This window comes from Vipera berus (assembly GCF_964194415.1).
Source record: "Vipera berus genome assembly, chromosome: 3".
NCBI lineage: Eukaryota > Metazoa > Chordata > Lepidosauria > Squamata > Viperidae > Vipera > Vipera berus.
In genome coordinates this window covers 205,336,168-205,364,085 of record NC_138204.1, presented here as the reverse complement: position 1 = coordinate 205,364,085, position 27,918 = coordinate 205,336,168, and positions in this window count along the sequence as shown.

Here is a 27,918-nt window from a genome sequence, read left to right as displayed (position 1 = left end):
CTCTGGGCAATAGAGAATAATGAATGTCATGGAAATCTACCTTAGAGGGCCCCAAAATCGACTGCTGTTTGTCTCTTTCTACAGATGGAAGCAAGATTTTTTTTCCCCCAAGCAGTAAATCTTTTAAGAGCTCAATATCCTTTCTGCAAGAAATCAGCCTCAGGGAGAAAGAAAGGAAGCTAAATTCTAATTCCTAAACTATTGATCAGAGCCCCATATTAATCCAAATGCAAGGAAGTTGCTTCTCTTAATGTTCTGGATATGGTCTACTGGGAGTCATACTTGTTCAAGTCTGTACCATGTAGGTAGATAAGACTTTTTTTTTTAAAAAGATATGTATTTATTATTATTATTGCAGTATTTACATCCCATTACATCTAAATAGTCTTGGATGCTAAGAATAGACCTGTTGTAATTGGCTCCTTATAATGTTGTTAGACTGAATAGTAGATCTCATATGATCTGGTCCTATGACAGAGCTCTTCAAACTTGGCCCTTTTATGACTCATGGACTTCAACTCCCAGAATTCCTCAGCCAGGCACGCTGGGTGAGGAATTCTGGGAGTTGAAGTCCATGAGTCATAAAAGGGCTTAGTTTGAAGACCCCTGTCCTATGAATTACTGAAGGGCTGGCTGGGGAATGCTGGGAGTTGAAGTCCACACCTCAGAAAGTTGCCAAGACCGAGAAATCCTGAATTACTGGCATCTTTTTGGAATACTATTTTCAAGAGAGAGAAAGAGAGACAGAGACAGATTTAATGGAGAATTTTTCCTTATGTTAAAGATATTGAATAACATTCCAAAAATCTGTAATTCAGCTGCTTTTGAGGAACTTTGATCATACTGAGCATGAGAAATTTCTAAGATAATTATTTTGGGAAATTGGAAACGAATTATTATTCCAGATATTAGGGATAGGATTCAAGAAATGTCCAATTTACTTATCCATTTTTGAAAAAATAGACTTTCCTATTAATAAAAAAAAATGATGCAATATGTTCCCCTTTGGCTCATTCATGCTTGTTATAATGATATATTTTTCTTTTTAATTTGATATCTTCACATAGTTTAATACTCAAATATGCCTAGATTGTTCATACTGTATGTTATTTCCATTTTGCTTGTTATTGTTAATTAATTATGCTCTTTTGATTTTTTAATTGTTTATAGTTCATTTTTGTATCTTTCTATAGTCTTTTGCATTTGTGTGCAAAAATGTTTTGAGACAAAGAAATAAACAAAGAATAAGACTGTTAGTTATTGTCTCATTTTATTCTCCTATATTTGGAATTATAAGAGGTTAGCAATAACATGCCAACTATTCTAAATATTAGACAGAAAATTGGTCATCGATGCAACCGAAGGGTGATATATCCATGCTCAGGGCATATATAATTTCTTTTTCACTTTCCCTAGCCTCTTATTACATTTAATAAGCCTTCTTTCTCATCAGGAGACAGGTGAGCTTCACCTGGGTAAAAGATAAATGGGAACGAATGGATTTTGTGTTTTAGAAATTGGTACAGAGGTGGAGGAATCATTTTTGTGCCCCTGGATCCTTGCATCTATACAACTTGATACCAATGAAATATATCCCAAAATGTACTCAGTCTACAAACTCGTCTCTAGAACTGGAGTCTCCAAACTTGACAACTTTAAGACCTGTAGACTTCAACTCCCAGAATTCCCCAGCCACCATTTTGAGCTGTTGAGCTCATGGCTGAAACATCTGACCTAATGTTTAGTCTCATTTCCTTGTTTCATCTTCTTTAATACTCTTTTTCCTGGGGTAAGGATACCAGGGAACTTGAAAAGTAGCACACCCATTTGGGTAGTCCTGACAGAAAGATGTGTATTGTCAAAGGGGAATACAATGAGACAGACATTAAAGGCGACATCTTTGAAGTCCTGTTAAGATGACCTTGTGTAACTGTAGGGTCTTGAGGCATGTTAAACCTGTCAGATCTTACCAAACCAGAAAAAGTCATCTGAAAATCATGTTCCACAAGCAAGATAATCCTTTGGAGTCCTAGAGATGAAAATCTAAGTATCTAAATGGCAGGAATGCTACTGTTGTTGTAGGCAAAACCAAACGGAAGAAGTTGTGTGGGCTGGTGCCTTGGGCAAAATAGTTTACTTGGAAATAAACTATTTTTTTCTCTCAAGTAGCTTGGTTCTTGTAACTGAAAATGGCTGTGCTTGCTTGAAGAACAGGAGCTTCCTGTCTTTAAATATTTTTCTGTGTGGATTGCATAGCTATTAGTGCTCTATCTGTAATACATTGCATCCTAACTTAACGGGAAATTCTTACTTTTTATCTGGGTTTCTCAGAAATTTAACAGAACAGAATAACAGAGTTGGAAGGGACCTTGGAGATCTTCTAGTCTAACCCCCTGCTCAGGCAGGAAACCCTATACCAGGGGTAGGCAACCCCGGCTCTTTTATGACTCATGGACTTCAACTCCCAGAATTCCTGAGCCAGCCATGCTGGCTCAGGAATTCTGGGAGTTGAGGTCCATGAGTCATAAAAGAGCCGAGGTTGCCTACCCCTGCCCTATACCATTGCAGACAAATGATTGTCTCTTGTTAAAAACTCCCAGTGTTGAAGCACCCACAACTTCTGGAGGCAAGTCATTCCACTGGTTAATTGTTCTAACTGTCAGGAAATTTCTCCTTAATTCTAGGTTGCATCTCTCCTTGGTCGGTTTCCATCCGTTGCTTCTTGTCCTGCCTTCAGGTGCTTTGGAGAATAGCTTGACCCCCCTCTCTTTTGTGGCACCTCTTAGATATTGGAACTCTGTTATCATGTCACCCCTAGCCCTTCTTTTCATTAAACTAGACAATTGGTTCTTTATATGTTTTAGTCTCCAGACCCCTAATCATCTTTGTCGCTCTTCCCTGTACTCTTTCCAGAGTCTCAACATCTTGGTGACCAAAACTGGATGCAGTATTCCAAGGGTGGCCTTACCAAGACATTATACAATGGTATTTCTCTAAATGCTTTCTGCTTTACTCCTCCACCTTGGCTGCCCTGTTGAATTTGAGCTTAATTTAGATTACATGTTTGCTTGCCAACTTTTATTGTCTTAATATAGTTTGTGTGTGTGCATGTAAAATGTCTCCTAATTTGCAATATTTTAGATTTTTTTTAGATTTTATTAGATTTATATACCGCCCTTTCCCGAAGGACTCAGGGCGGTTTACAGGGCATTTTAAAATCACATCAATATAAAATACAAAGTTAAAAGAGAATTAAAAGATTAAATTATCCCTGAAAATAAAACCCCAGTTAAAATTCTCAGCCTGGGTCAGAGCGCTCAAAGAGCCAAGTCTTCAGGTCCTGGCGGAATGAGCGTAGGTCAGGGGCAGTCCTGAGCTCTACGGGCAGCTGGTTCCAGAGGGCAGGCACACCCACAGAAAAGGCCCTCTCCCTGGGTGTTATCCGACGGCAATCTTTTACCGGCGGCACCCTGAGAAGACCCTCCCTCTGCGAGCGCACTGGACGAAGGGAACTTGATGCTGGCAGCAGGTGTTCCCTCAAATATCCCGGACCCAAGCCATTTAGGGCTTTATAGGTCATCACCAGCACTTTGAATCTCACCCGGAGAGCAACCGGAAGCCAATGCAGCTCACGGAGTAGAGGTGTTACATGGGAGTATCGGGAGACCCCCATCACAACTCGCGCGGCCGCATTCTGCACCAGTTGTAGTCTCCGAATGGTCCTCAAGGACAGCCCCATGTAGAGAGCATTGCAATAGTCTAAACGGGAGGTCACGAGCACATGAGTGACTGTGCGTAGGGCATCTCGGTCCAGGTAGGGTCGCAACTGGCGCACCAGGCGAACCTGGGCAAAAGCTCCCCTGGTCACGGTTCATATATGATCTTCAAAATTGAGCCATGAGTCCAGGAGGATGCCTAAGTTGCGAGCCCTATCAACGGGGGGTAACACCTCACCCCCCATCATTAAAGGTGGAATAGTTTGGTTAGCCTGAGATGCCGGTACGCAAAGTCACTCAGTCTTGGCAGGATTGAGACGAAGCCTGTTTCTTCCCATCCAGACCTGGACCACCTCCAGGCAACGGGACATCACGGCAATAGTGGTGAATATCTGCAGCCCGGGTATAGAATGAGGCTGAAGGTTTGTTCTCCGAGCTCGTGGGTTGATTTCCAAACATTTCGTTACCAGGGGATGTCTATGTCAATTGACACACCCACACCTGAAGCTCTTATAAACAAAAGAGGTAGAGATATCCCCTAAACCAGCAGCCCCCAATCTTTTCTATACCCCGCACCCCTAGAACGCTTCTGATATATTCTCACACCCCTTACAAAAGTTTGAAATAACGGCACCAAATTATGCATATATGCTATAATTGTGAAAACCCAAGTTTTCACACTCCCTGGAATATCGTCTTGCACCCCCAGTTGGGAACCCTAGCCCTAAACGCTGCTGAAGATGTTACCTAGCCTGGTAATGAAACGTTCAGAAACCAACCCACAAGCTCGGAGGACAAACCTTCACCCTCGTGTCTCCTAATCTCCAGCAAATGAAAAAAGTGATAAAGATGGACTGTGCAGAAGACTAACAGGAACTTGCAATAAATAATAGTTATTTATGTAAATAAGTAGTTATTTATTTAGATAAATAAATAAAGCAATATATTTATCACATAAATAAACAACCCTCAGATCCAGTGGTGGGATTCAGCTGGTTCACACCACTTCAGCAGAACCGGTAGCTAATTTTTTGTGGCCCAGGCCCAGAATGGACTTCCAGAAGTGGCATCCACACAGAGAACCAGTTGTTCACATATTTGAATCCCACCACTGCTCAGATCCCTCTGAAACCCAACTGGGTCCATCAGTTGGCGAGGATGGACTAATCCAATGAATACAGTCTCCCTGCAGTGAATGATAGCGACAGGGAATCCCATAATCAGAACATGATCTGACTGTGACAAGGGGGGAGCTCAAAAGCTCAAAAGCCCAATTTTAGATCACATATCACTGCCCCAATAGGAATACCAGGTCTTGTGCGAACATTGTTCTAGTGGACAATCACTTAAATATGAGCCAGCAGTGTGCAGCAGCAGCCAAAAAAGCAAATGCAGTCCTAGGCTGCATTAACAGAGGGATAAAATCCAGATCACATGAAGTATTACTACTGCTGCTTCATAAAGACCACGCTTAGAATATTGCATCCAGCTTTGGTCACCATATTATAAAAAATATATTGAGACTCTGGAAAAAGTGCAGAGAAGAGCAACAAAAATTATTAGGGGGCTGGAGGGTAAAACATATGACGAATGGTTGCAGGAATTGGGTATGTCTAGTCTAGTGAAAAAAAAAAGACATGATAGCAGTGTTCCAGTATTTGAGGGGCTGCCACAAAGAAGAGGGGGGACAACCTGTTCTCCAAGGCACCAGAAGGCAGGACCAGAAGCAATGGATGGAAACTAACCAAGGAGAGAAACAACCTAGAACTAAGGAGAAACTTTCTAACAGTGAGAACAATTAACCAGTGGAACAGCTTGCCTTCAGAAGTTGTGGGTGTTACATAACTGGAGGCTTTTAAGAAGAGACTGGACAGCCACTCGTCTGGAATGGTAATAGAGTTTGCTGCTTGAGCAGGGGGGTGGACTAAGAAGACCTCCAAGATCCCTTCCAACTCTATTATTCTGTTGTTGTCCCGTGTCAGGCTCTGGATGACCTGGCATAGGCCCATGGCTATCATGGTGGCCGTGAACTCCTGGGCCACTTCACATCTCATTCCCAGAAAAGACAGATTAAAGTCCCATAGAACCATAAGTGGGAAACACCAATGTCAGCCCAGAGATGGAGTTACGGAGATCAGGCAGGGAGGTTGCATTGCAACAATCCCAACTGATCTTAGAGCCCAACTTAATGGTCTCACATCTGGTGATCTGGTGGTGCACCACTCTGACAACCATAAGTGATTCCTGGATGACAATTGCCACACTTCCAACCTTGCCCTACCGGATGCCATACCTCTAACCTAGCTAGGCATATGTCCCAAAGGGCCACCGCTAACCCTTTTGGGCCCTGTCAGGTCTTGGTGATACATACCAGGGCAGTCCTATCAACCATAATGAGGAAGTCCTTACAACAACAAAGAACATGCAACATAGAATCATCGGGCTGGAAGGGACCTCAGAGGTCTTCTAGGCCAGGGGTTCTCAACCTTGGCAACTTTAAGACTTGCTGGCTGAGGAATTCTGGGAGTTGAAGTCCACAAGTCTTAAAGTTGCCAAGGTTGAGGACCTCTTTTCTAGGCCAACCTCCTGCTCAAGGCTTTATTTGTTTGTTTGTTTTTGTTTGTTTATTAAGTAAGTATCCGGCTCAAGGCTAACTCAAAGTACCTACCTTCCAAGGTTGGTAAAATGAGGGCCCAGATTGTTGGGGGCAATATTCTGACTCTCTAAACCACTTGGAGAGGGCTGTAAAGCATTGTGAAGTGGTATAATAAGTCTAAGTGTTATTGCTATTATTTCTATAAATAACTCAAGGCTGCAAACATATCCAGTGCACCTTCCTCCTTTTATTTTCCCCCACAACAACAGCCATTGAAGGTGAGTTGGGATGAGAGAGAGGGACCAGCCCAAGGTCACCCAGCTGTCTTTCATGGCTAAGGCGGGACTAGAACTCACAGTCTCCCAGTTTCTAGCCTGGTACCTTAACCACAAGACCAACTGGGATTTAGAAGCAGCAGCCTAAAGTCAGCGCCTCTGGAGGACTGCTGATTGGGTAAGGGGCTGAGAGAAAGGTCCTGGAACATGAAGTGGGTCTATGGCATATCAAGGTAAAGCTTGCATTTTCTTCTGCTTTAATAATATAATAATAATCAAATTGGAAGGGACCTTGGAGGTCATCTAGTCCAACCCCCTGCTCAGGCAGGAAACCCTATACCATTTCAGACAAATGGCTGTCCAGTCTCTTCTTTAAAAACTTCCAGTGTTGGAGCATTCACAACTTCTGGAGGCAACTTGTTCCACTGGTTAATTGTTCTAACTGTCAGGAAATTTCTCCTTAGTTCTAGGTCGCTTCTCTCTTTGGTTAGTTTCCATCCATTGCTTCTTGTCCTGCCTTCAGGAGCTTTGAAGAATAGCTTGACTCCCTTTTTGTGGCAATGCCTGAGATCCAAAAATCCAAGCCAACCCCAGTTGCAGTTATCCCATTTGGCAACAGCATCCTGCTGAATGTAAATTGTGCTATCACCAAAATGCTTGATAGAATCAACATCCTCACCATATCAGTATTACTGCCCTGGAACAGTGCAATACCATATAATACCTAAGCCTTCACAGTTCTATATTTTTCTACAATATTCACCATATAGCTATTGCATTATCATTGTGGGGTCTGGAGGTAGTGTACCATTTCAGACAAATGGCTGTCCAGTCTCTTCTTAAAAACTTCCAGTGTTGGAGCATTCACAGCTTCTGGAGGCAGGTTGTTCCACTGGTTAATTGTTCTAACTGTCAGGAAGTTTCTCCTTAGTTCTAGGTTGTTTCTCTCCTTGATTAGTTTCCATCCGTTGCTTCTTGTCCTGCCTTTGGGCGCTTTGGAGAATAGCTTGACTCCCTCTTCTTTGGGGCAGCCCCTGAGATATTGGAACACTGCTATCATGTCCCCCCTCATCCTTCTCTTCATTAGACTAGACATACCCAATTCCAGCAACCGTTCCTTATATGTTTTAGCCTCCAGTTTTGATTTATTAGTGTTTCATATCAATACATGAAAAGAACCTCAGGGCTATGTCCCTGCTGGAACTGTAGTCCTCATGAGACCCCTGCATTAAATGTTAATTCAGTCCTGACCCAGCTTAGTATTGTGTGCAAAGAGGACCAGGGTGCAATTAATGAATAACCAGTAAGCTGGTTTACAACCTGTAGACTTTGCCTTAAGAAGAATCTCCTCCCCTGTATATTCTCCAAATGTCTTCAGAGCTGGATATTACAGCTTCTTTTTGCTTGGGTGCTCTGATTTTTCCCAAGAGTTTTTACACTTCCACTTATTTTGTTACTACATGTGCTCACGTGCCTTTAAAAAAGCACCCCGAGAGCTTCCAAAAGGGGGAAAAAAGTGTCTTTGAAAGCTTAATATACCTGGGAAAAGTCAACGGTAGAAACTATACAGAAAACCACTCAAGGTGTCCCCGATAACTTAAGAATAAGGGTTGGAGCTGGCTGGCATTCAGGAAGTGGCTATCACTTCCCCGAAGTGACATTTTGCCTAGTTAAACAAGATTGGAAATTGCACGAGATATAAAGCAGTCTTGTTGAGACCTGACTGTACACTTTGTGCATGGAACAGACAGCCTGAAGCTTTCCTTTATGAAGGGTTGGTCTCTTCCTGCAGGCCTGTACATATATTCTGCATGGTTGCAAAACAGGTATAGTGGCAGCGGGACAAAAAAATATTGTCTTTGGAGTTCAACAATTTCACACAGAGCAGTGGAGTTATACGTACTGGGGAAGGAAATTGAGCAGGGCACTTGAAAGGTATGTACATAAAGCAAACAAAACACTGAACTATGTTCTGCCTTTGGGAAAGCAAAGCAGAACCTGTTTTAATGTTAGTCCCATATTCTCAATAGACCCAAAATTCACAGTCTCTTTAAAGCTGGAGTGTTCAACCCTGGCATCTTTAAGACTTATGAACTTCAACTCCCAGAGTTCTGTTCAATAACAGAATGATAGGGTTGGAAGGGACCTTGGAGGTCTTCTACTCCAACCCCCTGCTCAGAGAGGAAACCTTATGCCATTTCAGACAAATGGCTGTCCAGTCTCTTCTTAAAAACCTCCATTGATGAAGCAGCCACAGCTTCTGGAGGCAGGTTGTTCCACTAATTAATTGTTCTAACTGTCAGGAAATTTCTCCTTAGTTCTAGGTTGCTTCTCTCCTTGTTCAGTTTCCATCTGTTGCTTCTTATCATTCCTTCAGGTACTTTGAAGAATAGGTTGGCCCTCTCTCCTTTGTGGCAGCCCTTTAGATATTGGAAGACATAATGCTCAGTTTTTCTTTGAATGCAAACACCAACTTCACTTAGAGGATGTTTCAATTGAAGGTAATAGGAAAGGAAAGCAGGAATACGATCAAAATTGAGCCCAAAGTTTCTGTTGCTAAGCAAGATAATTCTTAAGTGAGTTTTGCTCCTGATGTAATGCTCTCCTTCTCCTGCCCTCAGGTGCTTTATTTTCCAAAGCACCAGAAGGCAGGACAAGAAACAATGGATGGAAATTAATCAAGGGGAGAAGCTACCTGGATTTAAGGAGAAATTTCCTAACAGTGAGGACAATTAACCAGTGGAATGGCTTGGCTTCAGACATTGTGGGCGCTCCATCACTAGAGGTTTTTTAAGAAGAGATTGGACAGTCACTTGTCTGAAATGGTATAGGATCTCCTGCTTGAGCAGGGGGCTGGACTAGAACACCTCCGAGGTTCCTTCCCTACCCTACCCTACCCTACCCTATCCTATCCTATCCTATCCTATCCTATCCTATCCTATCCTATCCTATCCTATCCTATCCTATCCTATCCTATCCTATCCTATCCTATCCTATCCTATCCTATCCTATCCTATCCTAACCTATCCTACCCTACCCTACCCTACCCTACTCTACTCTACCCTACCCTACCCTACCCCACTCCGTTCCATTCCATTCTATTCTATTATTCTATTCTATTCTATTCTATTCTATTCTATTCTATTCTATTCTATTCTATTCTATTCTATTCTATTCTATTCTATTCTATTCTATTCTATTCTATTCTATTCTATTCTATTCTATTCTATTCTATTCTATTCTATTCTATTCTATTCTATTCTATTCTACCCTGTTCTACCCTACCCTACCCTACCCTACCCTACCCTATCCTATCCTATCCTATCCTACTCTACACTTCCCTTCCCTTCCCTTCCCTTCCCTTCCCTTCCCTACCCTACCCTACCCTACCCTACCCCACTCCACTCCTATTCTCTTCTCTTCTCTTCTCTTCTCTTCTCTTCTCTTCTCTTCTCTTCTCTTCTCTTCTCTTCTCTTCTCTTCTCTTCTCTTCTCTTCTCTTCTCTTCTCTTCTTTTCTCTTCTCTTCTCTTCTCTTCTCTTCTATTCTATTCTATTCTATTCTATTCTATTCTATTCTATTCTAATTTTAAGCTACTTGTATGAAATGCTAGGGTCTCCTGCTTGAGCAGGGGGGCTGACTAGAAGACCTCCAAGGTCCCTTCCAGCTCTACTCTGATTCTCCTGCTTATACAACCACCCTGGTGACGGAGGTGAAGTGTAGCACATACTTGTGATTCAAGGCTGATGGAAGTCTATTTGATTTTTTTTTTGTTTTAACTTTTACGCCTGGCGTCTTCTGCAATAACTAGGCTCTTTTCCTCATTGAAGTGATTTTGTTTTGGCTCTGTTCTTTTTTTAAATAAATAAATACATCTCCGATGGCAACATATGGAATCCTGACATGTTGGGGCCATGTCCTAAAATAACAGTGTACAGACAACTCGGTTGGCACAAGACACTGAGATGACCTGGAAATATGCAATTACAGGTAACTGACTGCTGGAACGCTTTCTAAAAGTTGGACTTTGACCATCGGGGCTCAAAAGGAGGGGGAATGAATGCCAACTGTCTGTTTGAGAAAATAAAAGAGAGATAATGGGTGTTGCTGTTTTTTTTTTAAGTTATATAATCTTGACTGCTGTTGCAGCTTTGTAGATTTGGTAGAATGCAGAGTCAGAAAAACAAGCTGTTGTTTTGTGATGGACTTTCCTTGTTTGATTAGCAAACAATTGTGTAGTATCATATACACAACCCGAGTGAAAGACTCTTTGCATGATACAGTTCCATATGAAATTTTGACACATACATGCACATATGTGCACATGTGTACACACACACATGCAGAGAGAGAGAGAGAGGGAGGGAGGGAGAGGGAGGGAGAGAGAGAGAGAGAGAGAGACAGAGAGAGGATGTTATAATTACAAGTAGTCCATCACTTACAACCAGTTGTTTAGTGACTGAAGTTACAATGGCACTGAAAAAACTGACTTATGGTGGTTTTTCACACTTACAACCACTGCAGCATTCCCATGGTCCCATGATTGAAATTTGGGCTTTTGGCAACTGGTTTCATATTTATGGCGGCTGCAGTTTCCCAGAATCATATGATCACTTTTGTGACCTTCTGACATGCAAAGGTCAATGGGGAATTCATTTAACAACTGCATTACCAACTTAGCAACTGCAATGATCCATTTAACAACTGTAGCAAGAAAGGTCATAAAATGGGGCAAAACTCGCTTAACAACTGTCTCACTTAGCAACGGAAATGTTGGGCTCGATTGTGGCTGTAAGCTGAGGACTAAGTGTACAGTAATAATTCAAAATCCCTAGACAGAGAATTAGGCTTTCTTCTTCACATGTCTTCTATTTAAAAGCTGGGCTTCCTAACATGAGGCATCTCTCGGTGTTGATATTCCAAATCATGTTGATTTTTACAGTTGTCTCTCCAACATCTGCTTCAACACATTTTATCTATGTGTTCGTTGCCGAATTATATGAATGTTCCTTCAACAGTCAAAGGGCCTTATGGTAAAAGAAGGAATAAACAATGCAAACTAAAACACCATAATTAAAATCAGAATGGAGGTTGAGTCTTGGAGGGGAAAAAAAAGTGGAGAGATGCATTTTTACCAGCTTCTCTAATGAGAGTGGATGCCAAACGGATCACCCTCATAAGATCATTCCAGACCTTGAGAAGGTCTAGGGAAGCAAATGACGGCACTGGGGGATCTTCCAAAGGATCTTTCTTATGGATAGAAGCAATTGAACAGGTTCATAGAAAGGAAAGGCATTTCCAGAAATAAATGAACTTTTAAATCAACCCAAATATCTTCATCCTTGTATCGATCAGGATTATCTACGGAGGTGGGATCGAAAAAGTCCAGATGATGGTTCTAACTGCATGACTGAAGCTCTTTTAAACATATCAGTATAGAATAACAGAGTTGGAAGGGACCTTGGAGGTCTTCTAGTCCAACCACCTGTTCAAGCAGGTAATCTGATACCAGACAAATGGTTGTCCAATCTCTTCTTGAAAACCTCCAATGTTGGAGCACCCACAACTTCTGGAGGCAAGTTGTTCCACTGGTTAATTGTTCTCACTGTCAGGAAATTTCTCCTTATTCTAGGTTGGTTCTCTCCTTGATTAGTTTCCATCCGTTGCTTCTTGACCTGCCTTCTGGTTCCTTTGTGGCAGCCCCTCAGATATTGGAAGACTGGTATTATGTTACCCCTAGTCCTTCTTTAGACTGTATGTCTTTCAACTAGACATGCCCAATTCCTGCATCCATTCTTCATATGTTTTAGCCTCCAGTCCCCTAATCATCTTTATTGCTCTTCTCTGCACTCTTTCTAGAGTCTCAATATCTTTTTTCTGTCGTGACAATCAAACCTGGATGCAATACTCCAAGTGTGGTCTTATCAACACATTATAAAGTGGTACTAACATTCATGTGACCTTGATTCTATATGACATACATGTAAAAAGGGGCAGGGCTTCAATTTGACAATTGCAACAGCCAATTGGATGTCTTGGACACATGTAATCTTCCCCAATCCCTGTTGCCTTAACAACTGTAGTGATTGGTTTTCCAATCATGGCAAATAAGGTTGTAAAATCAGGTGTGGTTCACTTAACAACTGCCTTGCTTACCAACAGAAATTCTGGTCCCAGTGGTAGTCATAAGTTGAGGACTACCTGTACTGAGACAATTTGTGTGTTTGGTTATTATTTTCTCTTTTTGTTTGAAACCATATGCAAGCTGCCTGGAACTTTTATTTGCAAGTGGCCATTTAAATCACACGAATGAATGAATTTTATTTTATTTTATTTATTTTGAATGAATGAATGAATGAATGAATGAATGAATGAATGAATGAATGAATGAAGTCTATTTCTGTATTTTACAGTATGCCCAATGATTTCCAGAGTGTATGATTCATAGTAATAACTTTTTTTAATGCAGCAATACTGCCCTTTTTAAAAAAAAATAATAAGTATTTGGTTCAGGAGAAGTGTGATTGTAAAAGGTGTTGAGATTTTATAGCACCTGATTATGCAATCTCAGGTAATAAAGGGCAAAGAAGAAAGCACAGGGCAAATATTTTGTGAGGATGAAACATTGGCGGTTTCTCTTTAATGATGATAACGCTGAAGAATGTTTGCACTTTTTTCTGAATGGCACTGCTGTAATAATCTGAATCAGTGGTGAGTAAGCAGATGTTCAGCTGAGAGCTTCCGTGCAGGCACAATATATTGCTGACGCTAAAGGGCTATTTGTGAACGAGGGCTTAGCATTTCCGTAGTATTTTTAGATAATTGAAATAGTAGAATGTCCTTGGAAAGTATGTTAGGAGATGTAAACCCTTCTGTCAGGGGCATAAGAGATCTCTTACATATGGTTTCCCAACCCAATCCCATTTAGTACTGAACTCAGGTGTTTTTCCATGGATTTTGCTGGGGCTAAATTTAGATTTTCCCCCCTTTTGTTCCCAATGGATATATGGCATAACAAACCTTAGCAAGAGTGATATCAGTTTAATGGTTATCATTTCCGGTGGTGGTGGGGAGGGGCGGGAGTTGATCAGGCTCATTTTAAACAGAAGACAGGCTTAAGATACAGGAAGATCTGGGCAGACTTGAACACTGGGCACTATCTAACAAAATGAAATTCATTGGTGAAAAAAGTAAGGTTCTACATTTAGGCAAGAAAAACCAAATGTACAGTTATAGTATAGGTGGTACCTTGCTCAATAATAGCAACTGTGAGAGGGATCTCGGAGTCCTAGTGGACAATCACTTAAATATGAGCCAGCTGTGTGCTGCAACTGCCGGAAAAGCCAACACAGTGCTAGTTTGCATTAACAGAGGGACAGAATGAAGATCACTTGAAGTGTTAATACCACTTTACAAGGCCTTGGTAAGGCCACACTTGGAATACTGCATCCAGTTTTGGTCACCATGATGTAAAAAAGATGTTGAGATACTAGAAAGAGTACAGAGAAGAGCAACAAAGATGATTAGGGGACTGGAGACTAAAACATATAAGGAACGGCTGCTGGAATTGGGTATGTCTAGTTTAGTGAAGAGAAGGACTAGGGGGGACATGATAGCAGTGTTCCAATATCTCAGGGGGTGCCACAAAGAAGAGGGGCTCAAGCTATTATCCAAAGCGCCCAAAGGCAGGACAAGAAGCAATGGATGGAAACTAACCAAAGAGAGAAGCAACCTAGAACTAAGGAGAAACTTCCTGACAGTTAGAACAATTAACCAGTGGAACAACCTGCCTCCAGAAGCGGTGAATGCTCCAACACTGGAAGTTTTTAAAAAGAGACTGGACAGCCATTTGTCCGAAATGGTAGAGGGTTTCCTGCTTGAGCAGGGGGTTGGACTAGATGACCTCCAAGGTCCCTTCCAACTTTATTATTATTATTATTATTATTATTATTATTATTATTATTATTATTATTATTATTATTATTATTATTATTATTATTATTATTACAGAGTTGGAAGGGATCTTGGAGGTCTTCTAGTTCAACCCTCTGCTCAGACAGGAAACTCTACCATTTCAGACAAATCGCTTTCCAATCTCTTCTTTAAAATGTCCAGTGTTGGAGAACCCACAACTTCTGAAGGCAAGCTGTTCTCACTGGCAGAAAATTTCTCCTTAGTTCTAGGTTGCTTCTCTCCTTAATTAGTTTCCATCCATTATTTCTTCTCCTGCCCTGTGATGATTTGCAAAATAAGTTGACCCCCTCATCTTTGTTGCAGCCCCTCAAATACTGGAACACCGCTTATCATGTCACCCCTAGTTCTTCTTTTCACTAGACTAGACAAACCTAATTCCTGCAACTGTTCTTCATATGTGTTAGCCTCCAGTCCCTTAATCATCTTTGTTGCTCTTCTTTGCACTCTGCAACATCTTTTTTATATTGTGATGACCAAAACTGGATGCAATATTCCAAGTGTGTGTGTGTGGGGTCCTTGTGATCCCCCCTTCTTTTTTTACAGCAAAAGTGCTCCATTCATTTTAGACAAAAAATCCCCTATTTGCCATTGCAGCACTTCCCGGAATGGCCCTCTAATCATGCAATATTGTGGTTTTTGCACATTGATTCCATGAAGAGCTACAAAGGAGCAGCTCCCTTTTATAGGTAGTCCTCAACCATTCATTTAACAACCATTTGAAGTTGTAATGGCATTGAAAAAAATGACATGGCTTGTCCCTGTGGTCAATAATCATTGCAGCATCCTCAGGCTTGCAAAATTCAGGCACCTGGCAACCGATATATATTTATGACAGTTGCAGCTTCCCGGGGCCAAATGATCAACATTTGCGACCTTCCCAGCCAACCTTTGACAAGCAAAGTCAAGAGGGCAAGCTGGATTTGCTTAACTTTTGCATGTTTCACTTAACGACTGTGGCAAAAAAAGGGTGTGACTCAGTTAACAACCATCTTTCTTAGCAATGGAAATTCTGGTCCCGATTGTGGTTGTAAGGCAAGGACTGCCTGCATGAAGAACCCCATATTCTCTGAGAGGAAAATGAAAAGATCTATAAAGTGAAAAAAATGAAGAGATGGACGAGGGGGGACATGATAGCAGTGTTCCAATATCTCAGGGGCTGCCCAAAGAAGAGGGAGTCAAGCTATTCTCCAAAGCGCCTGAAGGCAGGATAAGAAGCAACAGATGGAAACTAACCAAAGAGAGAAGCAACCTAGAACTAAGAAGAAATTTTCTGACAGTTAGAACAATTAACCAGTGGAACAACCTGCCTCCAGAAGCGGCGAATGCTCCAATGCTGGAAGTTTTTAAGAAGAGACTGGACAGCCATTTGTCTGAAATGGTATAGGGTTTCCTGCCTGAGCAGGGGGTTGGACTAGAAGACCTCCAAGGTCCCTGGTACTCTGTTGTTCTGTTCTGTTCTGTTGTATATATTTTCAGAAGTAAAAACCCTGCTCCTCTGTTCTACAGACTATCAAGTTGACCAGCAAATTTATTCCTGGGATATTTTATTTTTTTAAAAATCAGACCTGCATGGAAGTCGATTGCTGGAACATTTCGATTCTGCAGTGGGCAGTAATATATATATTAGTACATGGATATTAACATTCTTTGTGCATTGTAATGATCTCTATTTATGTTTGAGTATTTAATGATCTATATTTATGCCTGGTAAAACACTGGTCTAATGATAAATGCAGACCTGCTACCTGTGCTGTTTGCACTGGGGAACACAATCGTGACAAGGAGGATGGCAATTGCACAACTTCTTTTCTATGTAAAATATGATCTCCCAGCTCACCAAACAAATGATTGGCCAGATGGACGCAAGCAAAGTTTCAGCATATTTTGAATGGCAATTTTAGCTGAAAGACAACCTGTGTTGCAGTTCAGGTACCTGCAGATTGATGTAATTATCTCCACACTACCAATAAAAAGTTTCTTGAGAGTTAGTTTGATGCAGCTGTTAAAGCATCAATCCAGAAACTGTGAGTTCTAATCCCACCTTAAGCATGAAAGCTGGCTGGGTGACTTTCAGCCAATCTCCAGGAGCCTGTGAGTTCTAGCCCAGCCTTAGGCATGAAAGCTGCTGGGTGACTTTTGGCCAATCACCAGGAGTCTGTGAGTTCTAATCCCACTTTAGGCATGAAAGCTGCTGGGTGACTTTGGGCCAATCTCCAGGAGACTGTGAGTTCTAGTCCAGCCTTAGGCACAATGCCAACTGGTTGACGTTAGGCCAGTCAGTTTCTCTCAATCTCAGGAAGAAGACAATGGCAGACTACTTCTGAAAAACCTCACCAAGAAAATTCAAGGAACTTATGAAAGATTTTTTTTTCTTGAATGGAAGAAATAAAAGGTAGTTCTAGTTTATTTTTTTAAATCACTTGTGAATAGAAGGCTTCTGGAGGACATGCCTTGGGGAGGAGGAATGGGAAGCCTAATGAGGTCTGAATGAAAGATTTCTCAGCTTCTTCCTATCCAAATTGTTTATCACTGATGCACATTTGGGACAACAAAGTCCAGAAATTAGGAGTTGTAGCAGTGATGTTTCAAGAGCAAGACCATCCTCCAGGAAAGGTCAAGTCCTACTTGTTTGAAAGGATCCTTCCATATGCTCTGTATTTGTATTTCTTTCTTTTCCAGAGAGATGGTGAATCTGCTGTAAGGGGATGGAAGAGGAAGTTCATTAGCAGAAAAAGAGAACATGAAGAAAGAAAGATGGGTGGGGGAATGTAGGCCTCCCCAAAGGTTATACTGGCTTGTCCAGGCCCCTTCTCTTTTCTGGCAGCATCGCAGCTCTGCAGAGAAATAATAATTGTAGCATCTCCTATTCACTCTGCTCTCAGAGGTTTCCTTCCCACCCCTGCCAAGATATTCTCCGAGGCAAAATTCTTTGAGACTTCTCTGCATACGAGTTGGCAAAGATCCTCGCAAGACATTTCCAAGTGATTACTGTTCAGGAGGCTGATTACTTATTCCTTAACACGCAAAGATTGCATCACTTTTTCTATTCATCTGATCGTCCTATAGGATCCCAAGCTCACCAGGTTGGAAGGACCTTGGGGGGTGGGTGGGGGGGGACTTCTAATCCAAGTACACCGGGTAGGAATCCTCAGACAAATGGCTGTTCAGGCTTTGTTGGAATTCTTCACTAAATGGAGCGCCCACAATTCCAGCAGGCTGTTTCAGAGAATCATAGGGCTGGGAGGGATCTTTGGAGGTCTTATAGTCCAACCCCCGGCCTAAGGCAGGAGTGCTTACCTTATAACATCCCAGACAAATGGTTGTCCAAACCTTTCTGGAAAACTTCCAGTGTGTTCTGTACCAGCCTGCTACCGGCCTTGCAGAAAAGGCAACCCCTTTACAGACGGCAAGTGGCTGGAATACGTCTGCCAAATTTATTACAAAAACAAACAAGACACGAACCAAGATACAGGAGCTTTGAAACACTATCTGAGCGGTTGCTTTCAGCAAACCAGCCCTCCCCACACAAGTCCTTTATAAAGAGTTCAGGGCGTGGCTTCTCTCTCCCTCCTTCTGAGAAGCCCCATTGCCTTCCTCTGTTTACTCCTACTTGACTGCCTCCTGCATCGGGCGTCCTTGAACAGGGCCAGCTGTGGGTCATCTTCATCCACGCTGTCAGGCTCACACAGCTGGGTCTCCACCAGGTGGGAGGGGCCTGGCTGGGGGCTCTGCGGAGCCTCAAAGCCATCATCAGCAAGTTCTTCAACACCCCCCTCCTCCCCCTCATCTGAGTCATCCGACCCAACTGCCGAACCCACAGGCTGACCCTGAATCACAACACAGTGACCGAACGGCCACAACTCCAGAAGGCAAGCTTTTCCGTTGATTAATTGTTCTCGCTGTCAGCAACTTCTTCCTTATTTCCAGATTGGATCTCCCTCTAAAAAGGTATCGAGACACGATAGCAATATTCCAGTATTTGAGAGGCTGACACAAGGAGAGGGTCAGTTTATTTTCCAAAGCACCAGAGGGCAAGACAAGAGACAATGGATGGAAACTAATCAAGGAGAGAAGCAACCTGGAATTAAGGAGAAACTTCCTAACAGAGAGGACAATTAACCAGTGGAACAGCTTGCTTTAAATATGTTGTGGGCGCTCCATCACTGGAGGTTTTTAAGAAGAGACTGGACAGCCACTTATCTGAAATGGTATAGGGTAGACATGTCAAACTCGTGACTTCACGTGACATTGTGCGACGTATCGGAACTTTTTCCCCGTTGCCAGCAATGGGGTGGGCGCGGTTTCTTCGTGACGTGTCTGGCCCGCTGGCCAGCAGTTTGACACCCCTGGTATAGGGTTTCCCACTTGAGCAGCAGGTTGGACTAGAAGACCTCTAAGGTTCCTTCCAGCTCTATTCTATTCTATAATAATTCTGCTTCTTGTCCGGCGTTCAGGTACTTTAGAGAATACATCAACAGCCTCTTCCCTGTGAGAGACTGCTATCAAGTTTCCCTAAGTCTTCTCTTGTTAGGCTAGTACCTAGTTCCCTTAGCCATTCATCGTATGGTTTAGCCTCCAAACCTCTTTTCGTCTTCTTTGCACATTTCCTAGGGCCTCAGCATCTTTTTTGTATCATGATGAAGGTTGCTTAAGAGTTTTCACAGTCAGATAATCCCTCTCATTTCTAGTCTGGATCTTCTTCTCTAGAGCGTCTACCCCTGGTTCTTGGCCAAATCTTGGGCACTAAATCCATAACATTTGCTTGTAATAGCCCTTCAAGTATTGCAGGGGTGGGGAACTATGGCCTTACTAGGAACTGCTTCCATCCTGCAAAGATATCTCTAATACCATCAAACATCCACATCTGCCTATCCCAGGTCCTTGATATGGACTTGATAGCTAGACAAAAATGCCAAATCCAATCTGAACATCTGGCTAACTGTGCGATGATCAATAATAATAATAAAGTTGGAAGGGACTTTGGAGGTCATCTAGTCCAACCTCCTGCTCAGGCAGGAAACCCTATACCATTTGAGAGAAATGGCTGTCCAGTCTCTTCTTAAAAACTTCCAGTATTGGAGCATTCACAACTTCTGGAGGCAGGTTGTTCCACTGGTTAATTGTTCTCACTGTCAGGAAGTTTCTCCTTAGTTCTAGGTTGCTTCTCTCCTTGATTAGTTTCCATCCGTTGCTTCTTGTCCTGCTTTCAGGTGCTTTGGAGAATAGCTTGACTCCCTCTTCTTTGTGGTAGCCCCTGAGATATTGGAACACTGCTATCATGTCTCCCCTAGTCCTAGTTCTGTAAGTAAGGCAGGACTAGAACTCCCAATTTCCTGGTTTCTAGTGTGGTACCTTAACCAGTACCCCAAATGGCTCTGATATGATTGATCACAGCTGGAATCTTACTCTGGATCCCACATTTCCTTTGTGTTGGCTTCCTCAGCTTCCTCTCTTGCAATAAGGGGGTCTTCATGCAGACATTACAGCTGTTCTCCTTTGGTCCTGACACTGAAACACATTTTTCCTTAACTCCAGGACATTTGTCTTTCTCTGGATGCCTGCACTGCCTAGTTTTTCTTTCTATTATCCGAAGAAGAGTAAGCATCTAATTAGCCAGCCCAACAGTACTGCTGACCAAGGAGATATTCTTACCGGTTGCCATTATTGAGATCATTTGCACAAAAATCCCCATTCTATCTTTGTTTAGCCTGCCTTCATTAAACAACGAAGGCAAAAAATAATGGGGGTGGGGGTGGGGGGAGGAAATACAGTTTAGGCCCTGGAGGTGTGCATCAGGTTGATATGATCTTAGACTTGTGCATTTGTTTTGAACTTTAATCTTGAATTGTGCTTTTTAGCGTAAGAATTTCTTTCTTGGTCTTTCTCTGGTCTCTGTTACAGCTGGTGTCTGCTACGAGGAATTCCTCAGATATCTATCAAGCCTTTAACAAGAATTTTCTCTGCCGAGTCAGCATCTCTGACTTGCTAATGAGTCTTCCATCTCTAACCTCTAAGTGTGTTTGCTGCTGTTTCACAAATTTAACACTGCTGGGCAAAAGTCTCTATACCCATGGATGTGTTGTGACTGGGTGCAGAAGGGGAGTAAAGCATTGTGAGGCTATCTATGTGGTATATGGGTTCTCTGTTTCAACTCCAGGACTCCCAATGCTGCCTTTTCTTTGTCAACAACAGTTCCAATTTCCTCTACACAACATAGCCAAACTGAGCACCAGTGTCACTCCTGGCTTCCCGGCTTGTCTCCAACCTTGCCCAAATGCCAGTCAAAAATGTCAAAATCAAAACATAATATTCAGTGGGAGAGGAACAGTCTGCTCTTGCACTCTATTGGCATAAATACCTGATATCTGATTCCACTCCAGATTAAAATAAGTGCATGGAAAACGTCTCCAGTGATGCCAAATCACAGTAATCAGTTCTAAAGTGAATGTCCAAATCAGTTGAATCAGAAAAGCCATTCATAGATTGGAAAGGTAGGCAGAGGATAAATAGATAGATGATAGATAGATAGATAGATAGGAGAGATGATAGATAATAGATAATAGATAATAATATATAGATGATAGAAGGATAGAGATATAGAAATGATAATGATAGATAATAAGTAATAGAGATAATAGATAGATAGCTAAATAGAGATGATAGAGTGTGTGTGTGTGTGTGTGTGTGTGTGAGAGAGAGAGAGAGAGAGAGAGAGAGAGAATAGTGGATGGATGGATGGATGAAGTTTTTTCAAGTCTAGTTTTTCAAGGAAAGATTTGACTTTCCTTAATAGAAAAATGATTACAGGATCAAAGAGTAGATTGTGTAGTCCTTGGACATAAATATTTTTCAGTGGGCAGTTCTTGGAGTTTTCTTATAAAATTGCTATCAGGGTGATTTTTTTCAACATTTACAAAATTTCATTTCTCTCATGCTTCGTTAGAAAATGCTAAGTATGAATCTCAGATCAGATCAGATCACATCCCCTGCAATTACACTCTTTTAAATCCCGGACACCGACAACCACAAAGATGTTTAGAGGCCGTGACCTATCATCTTGGGTTGGTGACAGGCAGTGCAAAATACATGGTCTGTTGCCTTTGAAACCTCTCCCAGCAGACCTGAGTTTCTCTTGTAAGTCACACGCTCTTCCTTTCCTGACTTTTTCCTCACCCTCTCGATGTCTCAGTGAAAATTAGTTATTTCCTCTTCTTACTTCTTTCTTGTTCTCTCATTGCCATGGGGTATCTATTGTCTCTTTGCTGAAACAAGCCAAAAGCTTCAGAGAACGTGGATGGAAAGATGCTGAGACTCCAGAAAGAGTGCAAAGAAGAGCAACAAAGATAATTAGGGGGCTGGGGGCTAAAACATATGATGAATGGTTGCAGGAATTACGTATGTCTAGTCTAACAAAGAGAAGGACTATGGGTGACATGATAATAGTCTTCCAATATTTGAGGGGCTGTCACAGAGAAGGGGGTGGTGGTTGACCTATTCTCCAAAACACCTGAGGGTAAGGCAAGAAGTAACAGATGGAAACTAATCAAGGAAAGAGCCAACTTAGAACTAAGGAGAAATTTCCTGACATTGAAAACAATTAATCAGTGGAAAGGCTTATCTTTAGAGATTAAGGCTGCTCCATCACTAAGGTTCCCCCGCAAATGCGTGCTAGTCGTTTCCGACTCTAGGGGCCGGTGCTCATCTCCGTTTCAAAGCCGAAGAGCCAGCGCTTGTCCGAGGATGTCTCCGTGGTCATGTGGCCGGCATGACTAGACGCCAAAGGCGCACGGAACGCTGTTACCTTCCCACCGTAGTGGTCCCTATTTTTCTACTTGCATTTTTAGGTGCTTTCGAACTGCTAGGTTGGCAGAAGCTGGGACGAGTAACAGGAGCTCACTCTGTTATGCGGCACTCGGGATTCGACCCGCCAAATGGCCAACCTTCTGATCGACAAGCTCAGCGTCCTAACCCACTGAGCCACCGCGTCCCAGCTCCATCACTAGAGGTTTCTAAAGAAGAGATTGGACAGCCATTTGTCCAGAATACTATAGGGTCTCCTGCTGGGGCAGGGGGCTGGACTAGAAGACCTCCAAGGTCCCTTCCAACTCTGTTATTCTGCAGGTTCTGAATGTGTGCTTCTGAGTTTTTCCAACAAGCCCTCTTATCTTAATTCCCCACTTTCAGTCATTCAGTGCCATGTTATCTTTGGATATGTGATTATCTTCCTTTTTTTAAAAACAAAACAAAACCCTCTTTATTATTGTTGGTAAAGTCTCCTTTGAATCACACTTGACTGCAGAGAACTTCACGAACACATATGAGTATTTTGCACATCAATAATATGAACGTGGCTCACCATTGTTTCTTTCAAGATCATTTTTCCACTTCTGGAAAAGAATCTCTCTAGTTTTGTTTCTGTTTGGAAACCTTTCCTGGACTTTTTGTTTAAAGTGAAAAAAAAGTGAAACTTTGATTTTGGGTTTTGATGATGATTTTCGAATTGTAGAAATGAGCTGAAATGTGAAGTGTAAGGCAAAAGGTTTTGTAATCCACTGCACCAAAGAAAGTCAGAAATCACTGCTTTTTTATGGAGCAGTAGGTGCCCTCAGAATTTGGCTGTTTTCTGGCAGATGTTTCATTACCCAACTAGGTAACAGCATCAGTGCTTATAAGGGAGTGGGGTTTACTGTCTGTTTATATACAGGCAGCTTGCCTGTCAGGGTTGGTGAGAGTGCTCTTTATGACTCCTTGATTAGGCTACTGTTTAATGTTAGCTTGTTTGTCTGAGTTGGTGGTTCCTTGATTGGGGCATTGCTGGTGTAGTGTATGCCACTCAGCATACACAATGAACAGCTCAGCAGGAGGCTGATGGAGCAGATCAGCAGGGGGTTGGACAGCTCCGGGCGATAACCGCTCACACGGGAAAAGCCTGAATGGCTCAAGCTGTTGACAGCCCCAGGCATGGTCAGCCCTGGCGGGAAGCCAGGATTTAAACCCATTGGCCACCTGCACTGGCGGGAAGCCCAGGTTTGAACTGATTGGATGTCATCCACCTGGGCAGGTACAAATAGACGCCAGGTATCCCCTTTTCCCCAGTTCGTTCTGTTCCTGAATAAACGCATCGTTACCCAGCTCTGTGTCCGTCTCTCTGTGAAGCACGCGACTTTACAGCTGGTCTAGGGTTAACCTTGGTGAAAATCTCTATTCTTCTGGGTATTCCTTGCTGGTGAGGAGGTCTTTTGGTCTTTTTGTTTCCTTTTTGGCTTTTTGATTACCTCTTTTAAATGGTATGTAGATGTTGTTTATCTCCATGTGTCTGTTGATGGCTGATTTGTCTGAGTGCCAGGCTTCCAGGAATTCTCCGTTTCTGAACTTAGCTTGGTGTAAGATGCTCTCTGTTTCCCACTTGAAGCTATGGTGAACTCTCCGTGTGTTGCGAAATTCCTTTTTTCTTTTCCCTTTTCATTTTTCTCTTTCCTTTTCTTAGTTTTCTAACATTTGTTTCTTCTATATTTTTATCTTATAATGAAACTTACCTATTTTTTTTAAAAAAAAACAAGATTATTTTTCTATTTCTCAATCTGTGGTAAAATCTCTTGATGGTCTCCCATTAAGAACTAAGCCAGGATGCTGCCATCTGGCTTGATGTGTTTGTTAGTAGTGCACATTTTTTTTTAATATAACGCTGATTATCTGATATTATCTTGCCTTTTCATTAATTACCTTCAGGACTTTTAATGTTAAAACAGAAGCGAGTAAACAAGATATAGTTCTCTTTTAAGTCCTGTATCACAATTTTTGCCTCAGGAAGATCAAAGAAGTTCCGAGCTTTTCTTGCACATCACCATTGTGATGAAGTAGGCACACATGGGAACTTGTCAACCAAAGAACTCAAACTCCTAAACAAATGTAGTTCATAAATAGGATAAATTGCGCAAAGAGCCACATAAAAAGTTTCATGTCATAAATGAAAAGTGAGATGTCTGGTCCAGATTTCTCATCTGGTTTGTCATCAACAAACTTGCTACCTGGCCTTGTAATTCTTGCAGTGTGCTTATAAAAGCACGAGATTGTTGTGAGGTTACTGAGATAGTATGAGATAGTATGGGAGAAACTACTGAATAGCACCGTAGAATCATAGATTTGGACGGGAGCAGGAAAGCCATCTTGTCCAACCCATTGGTCAATGTACGATCCCCTTAAGCAGTGTTTCTCAACCTCAAAAACTTTAAGATGTGTGGGCTTCAGCTCCCAGAATTCCCCATTCCATACATCTTAACTTTGCTGGGGTTGAGAAATACTGTCTAGAGCAGGGGGTCTTCAAACTTGGCCCTTTTATGACTAGTGGACTTCAACTCCCAGTATTCCTCAGCCAGCGTGCCTGGCTGAGGAATCCTGGGAGTTGAAGTCCACAAGTCATAAAGGGCTAAGTTTGAAGACCCCTGGTCTAGAGCTTCTTTGAGAGATGATCAGCCAGCCTCAGGTTTTCAAAGGAATCCCAAAGGTACTTTTCCACAAGGCAACTGGCCTTTCTTTTTCTCTTTGAAGACATTTCACTGCTCATCCAAGAAGCTTCCTCAGCTCTGAGGAAGCTTCTTGGATGAGAAGCGAAATGTCTTCAAAGAGAAATAGAAAGTTCAGTTGCCTCCTGAAAAAGCACCTTTGGGACAACCGTGACCTGGATGACTGAGAATCTCTATAGACATTTTCAGAGGAACATAACTCAGTGCTTACATAGCAGCCCGTCCATTGGTTGATAGCTCATGAATTCAGAAAGCCTAGCCTGAATTCAGCCTAGCCCATGATTTCTGAACCTGCTTTCTGGGGCAGTAGAAAATAAGTCCCCTCCATCTTCTGTGGGATAACCCCAGTGGCGGGATTCAGATATGTGAACAACCGGTTCTCTGTGTGGATGCCCCTTCAGATGTTCAGAGTAACCAACAGAGGAGACTATCTGCAGCTCAAGCATGACCTGTGGAGTCCTTGGTGCTTCTCTGAACTTGGGTGTTTGTCTGTAAACGTGTCATGGCCCCACTAGGTAACATCATCTGTGTTTCATTACCCAGCTTGGTTACATCATCATCGCTTGCACTGGTGAAGACAGCTGTCCCTTGAAGGCATGCATTGCCCTTTGGAAAGCAAACCATGGCTTGGAAATTCTCCTGGATTCGTGGCTAGAAAACGAGTGGTGCATTCTTCATAATTTTGGCAGCTTCCATTGCGTTATATTGCTAATTTGATCTTCCATGATAAAATCAGCTGCTCACCTGATCCTTGAGAAGCATCTTCATTTTAAGAGGATGTACAGGTGGTCCTCAACGTACAATCATTCATTTAGTGTCCATTTGAAGTTACAATGGCACTGGAAAAAGTGACTTATGACCATTTTCACACTTATGACCATTGCAGCATCCCCATGGATACACGATCAAAATTTGGATGCTTGGCAACTGGTTCATATTTATGATGGCTGCAATGTCTCAGGGTGATGTGATCCTCTTTTGTCCCCTTGTGACAAGCAGTCAATGGGGAAGCCAGATACACTTAAGAAACGTATTATTCACTTAACAACTGCAGTGATTCACTTAACAACTGTGGCAGGAAAGGCCTTAAAGTGGGGCAAAACTCACTTAAGAATTATCTTGCTTAGCAACAGAAATTTTGGACTCAATTGTGGTCATAAGTAGAGGACTACCTGTAGTTATGAACTCAGTAATGGAAATTGTAATGTCTTTCCAGAAGGACAACTCCAGAAGAACCTCTAAAACTTCAGGTGGGTGATACTGTAACACACACCAAACCATTGGTGGAAGCCTATCACCCCCTAGCAGACTCCTGAGATTGCTTCCTATGCAACTTCCTGCTTTGCTGTGTCCTTCATGAGAAAGCCTATCCTGGAAGAAACTCAATCCTTAGCATAGGAGTGAATAGGTGCAAATTATTTTTGCCATTCATCTTAGTGCTGGAAGCATGAGCTAGCCTTCCTAAAGGAGATAATTCATATGGAACCTGACATTGACAAGCAAGGGATGGAAACTGCTTAGCATATTCAGCTTCTGCACCGATTTCAATTTCAATCCATATTTTTGTTAGAAAGAAAACCCATTAAACCTTGGAGGCCAACACGACCTAATATTGCCGGCCCTAAATTATGACTTTCTGCTCTTAGGCAAGAGGGAAGAAAGTGTAGACTTTCCCTTCCCTCCTTATTTATAGTAGCATTTAAATATGCCATTTTTCACAAGTATAAACTCCAGGTCTGACATTATCATCCAAAGTCATCTATCATGGGGATTTCATTTAGAAATCATTAGTAAGAGTGAAGGCTCAAAGTATTTAATTTCTCCAAATCACACTGAGTAGTTTATCACTGTGGAGGAGACCCTTACTTTGGCTGAGAAAGATGAGACTCTAGTTTGCATCTGTAGCATCTAATATCCAGAAATTTAGATAAAGCTGCTTGGGTGGGGATTTGCAATCTCACTATTGTTCCCTTTTCAGTTTTGGGCACAATGCTAGAATATTACAATGTATTAACAGGCAGAAATGTACTCCTGTGGGTTGACTAGGTGGTTGCTTTTCAAATGAAATAGAAGAACTGCAGTTATTTTCAACTATGGATTAACCAAACAAGATCAAAAATCATCAACTAGTAGTAGTTTGCTCCAATAATTAACATCTGCTTTGTCTTGATTTATAAAGAGTAACAATTTGCTTTAAAATGGAGGTAGATGATTCCAGTCATTTACTTCCATCCCAGAGAAATTAGGCATCGACAGGCACATAGAGATAAACAACATCTATACCCATTCAAAAAATACACTCAAAAAGAAAAAGAAATACAGAAAGAATCAACACCCAGAGGAACAGAGATTATCACCAAGATTAACACTAGACCAACAAGTGTCTAATGTTAAATACCAACTATCAACTCAGACAAACAAACAATAAACAACAGACTAATCACTGAACCATCAAGAATACCCCAATAACACCAACAAGGCACTATTAATAAAATGAGAATAACTTCTAATTTTTCAAGGAAAGGTTTGACTTTCCGTAATAGAAAAATGGTTACAGGATCAAAGACTAGATTGTGTAGTATTTGGACATAAATATGTTTCAGTTGGAAGTTTACTTATAAAATTGCTATCAGGATGATCAAAGTAGGTACTGGATCAAAGTAGGTACTAAAAGAAACAAAACAATTATTTATGGAAATGTCTGCATTAATCATACACCAATATAATGGCAAATGGGAGTTTCTTAAAAAATAAACTCTGGCCTTGATCTTTGCAAGGATTTCGCTTCCATTTTCATTCATTTAAAATAGCCACAATAAATCATAATAAATAGT